The sequence below is a fragment of the Vombatus ursinus genome, unplaced genomic scaffold (assembly GCF_900497805.2).
Source record: "Vombatus ursinus unplaced genomic scaffold, bare-nosed wombat genome assembly UNPS02014799.1, whole genome shotgun sequence".
Lineage (NCBI taxonomy): Eukaryota > Metazoa > Chordata > Mammalia > Diprotodontia > Vombatidae > Vombatus > Vombatus ursinus.
In genome coordinates this window covers 45,310,132-45,316,648 of record NW_020954577.1, presented here as the reverse complement: position 1 = coordinate 45,316,648, position 6,517 = coordinate 45,310,132, and the positions used below count along the sequence as shown (strand labels likewise).

Below are 6,517 nucleotides of genomic sequence, written 5' to 3'. Positions count from 1 at the left end.
CTTTCCCTCTTGGCCAATCTGTCACAACTGCTTTGGTAGCTGATACCGCACTGCTCTGGTGCCCAGAGAGAGGAACACACCAGCTGACTGGAGATTTCACAAGGCCCTGGTTGAAGGGAAAGAAGACAGAGGCATGAGGTTGTCCCATCCAGAGCATCAGCTTATGGCTTACAGCCTTCCCCAGCCACCCTCCAGACCTCAGTCATCCTCAGACCGCTAGAAGAAGGGGTCGGAGAGGAGGGGCATGTCTCTTTAGTATATCCTTGGAATTCCAGCTCATGCATGGAATGTTGTATGGAAGGAGAGAAGGTTAGCATTCCCCTAGATGAAGATAGAAGAGGTCCGAGTGGCCTTCACAACACACATACAGTTAGGTATTGCCATTGTGGGTAGAGAGCTCAAGTAACTCCATTTTGTCTGCAATCCCTCTGTCTTGCCCCCGGCACTGTTTGGATTGCAGGCCCAATCCCCCTCCCTAGCTCCCACACCAACCACACACCACCACCACCCTTACTGCTGAAACAGCCTTCCTGGTTACTAGCCCCGACAAAGGCCCTGTCAGGTCAAAGGATGCTACCTCCTCTATCCCTATCCTACAATGAGGCCCCCAGAAACAGGCCTTGTCCAATCCTAAGGTACCACATACCCAATTCACCTCCTGCCTTAATGGCAGCCAAAAGGACAACTTGTCCTTTTGTTCCGTGACGGAGTCTAGCTGTATTAGTGGGGCCGCTGGCAAATGCAATAACCCTTCACTGGTTCCTTTATTTACGGTGTTTATGGTATCGGGTTTGGGTATGGTTTTGAGGTTTAGGTTCTGATTCTGCTGTGTGGTGGCCCCAACACCACACATCTACTCTGTATCAGCTAACCACGTTTTTCTAGACCCTAACAATATGTTGTTTACAAGGGACATCCCTGAAACAGAAAGACACACACTGAGTAAAAATAAGGAGCTAGAACAGAATCTATTATGCTACAACGGAAGTATAAGAAAAAAAAGGTAGGAGTAGTAATCATGACAAAGTAAACACAAAAATAGTGCTAATTAAAAGGGATCACGAGGGAAACTACATTTTGCTAAAAGGTGCTGTAGAAAATGAAGCGCTCTCAATACTGAACACCCATGCACCAGATGGCACAGTTTCCAAATTCTTGAAGGAAAAGTCAAATGAATGACAGGAGGAAATTGACAATAAAACCAAACTAGTGTGGGACTTCAATTTACCCCTCCTCAGACTTAGGTTAAATCTAACCGTAAGCTAAATAAGAAAGAGGTTAAAAAAATTAACAGAATTTTCTGAAAGTTAGATATGATAGACCTCTGGCTGATATTGAATGGGAATAAAAAGGAGTATGCCCTTTTATCAGCTGTGCATGGCACCTTCACAAAAACTGACCAAGCATTAAGACACAAAAACATCACAAACAAATGCAGAAAAGCAGAAACATTAAATGCACTCTTTTGGGACCATAATCCAATAAAATTATATTCAACAAAGGGCCTTGGAAGCACAGATTAAGAATTAATTGGAAACTAAAAAATCAAATCCTTAAGAATGAGTGACCGAAGAACAAATCATAGAAACAAAAAATAATTTTGTTAAAAATAATGACAACAATGTGACAACATATTAAAATTTGCAGGATGCAGCCAAAGCAGTACTAAGGGAAATTTTATATCTCTACACACTTCCATCACTAAAAGAGAGAAAGAGCAAATCAACGAATTGAACATGCAACTAAAAAAAACAAACCACAGATTAAAAATCTCCAATTAAATACCAAAACAGAAATCTTGATAATCAAAGGAGAGATTTATAAAATTGAAAGAATAAAAAATCCATCGAACTAATAAATTAAACTAGGAGCTGGTTGGGGAAAAAAGCAATAAAATAGATAAACCACTGGTTAATTTGATTAAAAAAAAAAGAAAACCAAATTACCAGTATCAAAAATGAAAGGTGACTAACGACTAATTAAGATGAAATTAAAGCAATCATTAGGAGCTATTTTGCCCAACTATATGCCAACAAAACTGATGATCTAAATGAAATGGATGAATATTTACAAAAATATTTATTATAATTAATTTACATCGTTAATAATTTATAATGTTTTATAATTTACCCATATTGACAGAAAAGAAAAGAAAATACTTAAATAACTCAATCTTAGAAAAAAAAATTGAACAAGCCATTAGTGACTCCCTAAGGAAAAAAACCCCAAGATCAGATAGATTTACAAGTGAATTCTACCAAACATTTAAAGAAGAATTAAATCCAATACTATATAAACTATTTGAAAAAAAAAATTGGTAAAGGAGTCTAACTAAATTCCTTTTATGACACAAATATGGTTTTGATACCTAAACCAGGAAGAGCAAAAACAGAGAAAGAAAACTCTAGACCAACTTCCCTAATTAATATTGCTGCAAACATTTCTAATGAGGTTTGGGGACGGAGAAAATGAAAGGGAGAGCAAGCCTTCCCCAAGCTTTTATGAGTTGATTGGGATGCCACCAGAGCCTAAAGGTGGGGTGAGAGCCAGGGAGCCTGCACATTGATAATGGCAAATAACTGCTATTTGGCCTGTCAATTGTTTGCTTAGAAAAGTTTGCCTCTAAAGCATCAGAGGACTATAAGCTTTAGAGCTGAAAGGAATCTTGGGGACATGTAGTCTTCCTACACTCTATAGAGATGAAGAAATGGAACTCTGAAGAAGTTACCGGACTGCCCCAAGATTAAAAGATAAGAACAGGGTGAGGATCTGAATTTAGGTCCTCCAACCTGACATCTCTCATTCTTTCTACTGCACTGGGGTGGTAGCTGATAGCAGCCCCCATTGATTTGCTCAGCTGACACTTTTCCCGGTCTCTGTCCAGTGTCTCACGATTCCTAACCCTGGAGCCCCCAAGTAAATGAGTCTTTACCATGGGTGAATAGGGGCATCTACTCTTTTCTTACCCAGCAGTCTCCTTCAGCTTGAGGTGGGAAATCAGAGGGAATTTGGGTCAAGGAATTGGATAACTCAGAAGCACCAGGAACAAGGGTTCCTCTCCCTTTAAAAAACGAGACATCTCCTCTGCCGTAGATATTTTAGGACACCACGTGGTACTAAGGATCTACTCCCTCTGAGGGAAAGTAGCAGTCATTGCCATAGCATGGCCAAGGCAAGTTGGAGAAGTCACCCTGCCTGCCCCTTCCAAGTCATTCTCCCCTCCCCCTCATGCCCTCAGGTTTTCCTCTGCTGCAGAGGGTCTCTCCTCCCCCAGCGTCTCCCCTCTTCCCCTCAACAAAAAAAAAAAAAAAAAAAAAAGAGCAGATTTAACCAAACTGAGATTGTGGAAAGACAATGAATGACTTTGAAATATTAATACAATGATAGGAGTCTGGGAAGCCCAGCATAGACAATGGTTGGAGAGTTCAAGAATCAGACACTAAGTGTGGTTAAATGAATAAGACAAAACCTTCACTGAAGGTTTGAGTGCAGAGAAGGAGGAGATCCTGGGGCTCTCGAAGGCTCTGCCAGGGAGCAGTGAGGTGACTTTCCCATAACTGCTCACGATAGCAGTCCCTCCAATGATGCAGGTTGCAACCCATCCATACCTGCCAATCCTGCAGGACACTAGTCCATTTCCTCCCATGCGGGCAGGAGTGGAGAGGGTGTCCACCTTCTGTGTTAAAGTCAGACTTTAAAGCCAGACCTCTCCTGATGCCAAGGAAAGCACTTTTCCCACTTTCCCCACTACACCAAGCACACTCTCTTGAGAAAAAGCCATCTTTTAAAATAATTATGAGGATCTTATCATATTGATAATATAACACATTTTCATAACCCTTTGAGGTTTACAAAGCACATTCCCTATAACAATTGGAAGGAAAAAAAAAAAATCAGAATTATGTCTCCATTTTACAGATGAAAATACTGAGTCCCAGAAAGGTTAGCTAGGTTGTCCAGGGTTACACAGCTGGTCAGTCTTCTACCCTCAAGACCAAGGCTCGCTCTCCACCACCTCCCTCATCCGCTGATTTGAGGTGTTCAAGCAGGAGCATGATGACCCCTTATCAAAGAGCCAAATGACTGAAAAAACTTCTGATTCTAAAATCCCATGATCCCACGCTGTGGTTTCAAAGAGGACCTGGATTCTAATCTCAGCTCTGTGACCTTGGGAAATCTCTTAACCTCCATGGGCCTCAGTTTCCTCATCTGCAGAATTAAGGAGGTTGCAGTGGATGACCTCCAGCTCTAAATCTAGGAAGCTACAACTCCCCTTGACCCTCAGACGATGGGATGCCATCATCCGTTCACCCCTCCCGAAGTCAGCGGCTTATGGGTTTGCTGAGCACCAGGTGGCGCTATTACCCTAGGAAAATGAATGGGGAGGCACCTGGACCTAATAGATAACTGTTTCCACTTATCCATGCACCGCAGTGGATTTTTCAAACCCGACACATAATATCTTCCACCCATCACCAAAAAAGAAATGTAACCAATGTTTGTTGAAATTGAATAGCTATTCCAGACATCTTCAAATGAGAAGCTACATGTCTTGGCAGAGAGAGGGGATCTCCGTGGGAGACCCATCTCATTAGCAGTGTGGTCATGAGCATACATTTAACCCTTCATAGCTTCAGTTTCCTCACCTGCAAAATAGAGATGATACATTTCTCAGCTTTGTGCTGTGGAAGGCACTTTATAAACTATTTGGAAAATGAGCAGTAATTATTTTTATTGCCTATGAAGCTGGCCCAGCCCTCGTTCTCCAGGATGAGCCCAAATGAAAAGAGGTAGGGAAGAGGGACTCCAGCTTCCACCATTCCTACGGTGGAGTGTCCAGGAATTGATAATAATAGCCAGCATTTATATGGCACATCAAAGTTTACCAATATTAGGTCGTTTGATCATCACAACAACCCAGAGAATTGGGTGATATTATTATTATCATCCCTGTTTTACAGAGGAGGCCACTGAGGCAGGCAGAGGTTAAGTGATTTGCTTAGGATCCCAAAGCTAGCTAGTGTCTGAGGAGGATTGGAACTCAGCTCTCTAAGCCCAGCACTCCACTCACCGCACCACTTATTAGCCTCTAGCTTACAAAGAGACTAAGAAGAAAAATTGTCAAGAGAGGTATTTAAAAATAATAATAATAATAATTTAAAAAACCCTCTTCCTCAAAAGAAACCTCCTTGACTGCCCAGGAAGATGTCTTAAGAAGCAAGACTGCTTTCTAGGCTCATCGTGGTGCACCTGTCACTGAGCACGGACCCTTGATTAATGCTTGCCGGATCGATCTGATTCGTCAGAACAGAGAGATGAGCTCAGCAGGCTTCTGCCTCTCTCTTTTGGCCCAGGCTCCTTTCCATCTGAGGTTGGCTCATCGCCCTCATATAATTCATTCCAAGAAACCCTGATTAAGTGTGCAGCGGCATGCCAGGCTGCTGGGCGCTGCGGACACACAGACTATAACAAAAACATCCCCCTCTGGGACTCTCATCTTACTGGATCAGGTTGTGCAGTGTAACGCCCTCACTTTACAGATGAGGAAACTGAGGCCCACAGAAGTAGGTGAATTGCCTGAAAGGGTCACACGGGTTGTTGTTGTTCAGCCTGAGTCACGTCTTAGACTTTTTCTGTGAGTTTTTCTTGGCAAAGATACTGGAGTGCTTTGCCATTTCCTTCTCCAGTGTGTCCCCATTTTACAGATGAGGAACTGAGGCAAAGAGGGGTAAAGTGACTTGCCCAGGGTCTCACAGCTAGTAAGTGTCTGAGGCCGGACTTGAACTCAGATCTTTCTGACTGCAAGCCTGGCGCTCTATCCGCTCACCCAGGTAGGAGTAAAGTCTGGTTTTGAGATTGTTCAGGGAGGTCCTCAGAGACCCAGGTGTAGCCTGCTTTGCACTCTCCCGGGGAGGGAGGGGGGGGGGGGGGGGGGGGCCTTATGGGGGGGGGGGGGGGGGGGGGGGGGGGGGGGGGGTTGATCCTATATGGGTGAGCAAGTATCATTAGCAACCAGGGGATTGTGGGAATTTCCCACTTCTAGGAGGAAGTGACACCCAAGGGACAAAGAGGGGGATTTGAAGGGGCAGCTAGGTGGCACAGTGGATAGAGCACCGGCCCTGAAGTCAGGAGGACCTGAGTTCAAATCTGGCCTCAGACCAAAACACTTGACACTTACTAGCTGTGTGACCCTGGTCAAGTCACTTAACCCCAATTGCCTAAAAATTAAAAAAAAAAGAAAAAAAAAGAGGGGGATTTGAGGAGGTGATAATGAAGGAGGTTGGGTTTAGGGAACAGAGCTTATGAAGTGCTTTTCTTTCTGGCCTGCTCCATCTCAGAGATAGAACAGTCTGACCCTTGTTTCAAAGGACTAAGGTTCTAATCCTGTTTCTGAAACCTATGTGACCTTGACCTCCCTCAGCCTCAGTTTCCTTGTCTGTTAGTTGACAGGCAGTTGGACTAGATAGCTTTTCAGGTCCCTTTCAGCTTTAGATCTAGGATCCCATGATGAAGTCCC

General features: G+C 43.5%; 1 non-coding gene across 1 annotated transcript; it reads left to right on the top strand.

Moving 5' to 3' along the window:
- Positions 1-287: 287 nt before the first annotated feature.
- On the top strand, positions 288-417 carry LOC114050721. Its single transcript, XR_003570068.1, has one exon. It is a non-coding gene; the product is annotated as a U6atac minor spliceosomal RNA (small nuclear RNA).
- The last annotated feature ends 6,100 nt before the right edge of the window (positions 418-6,517 follow it).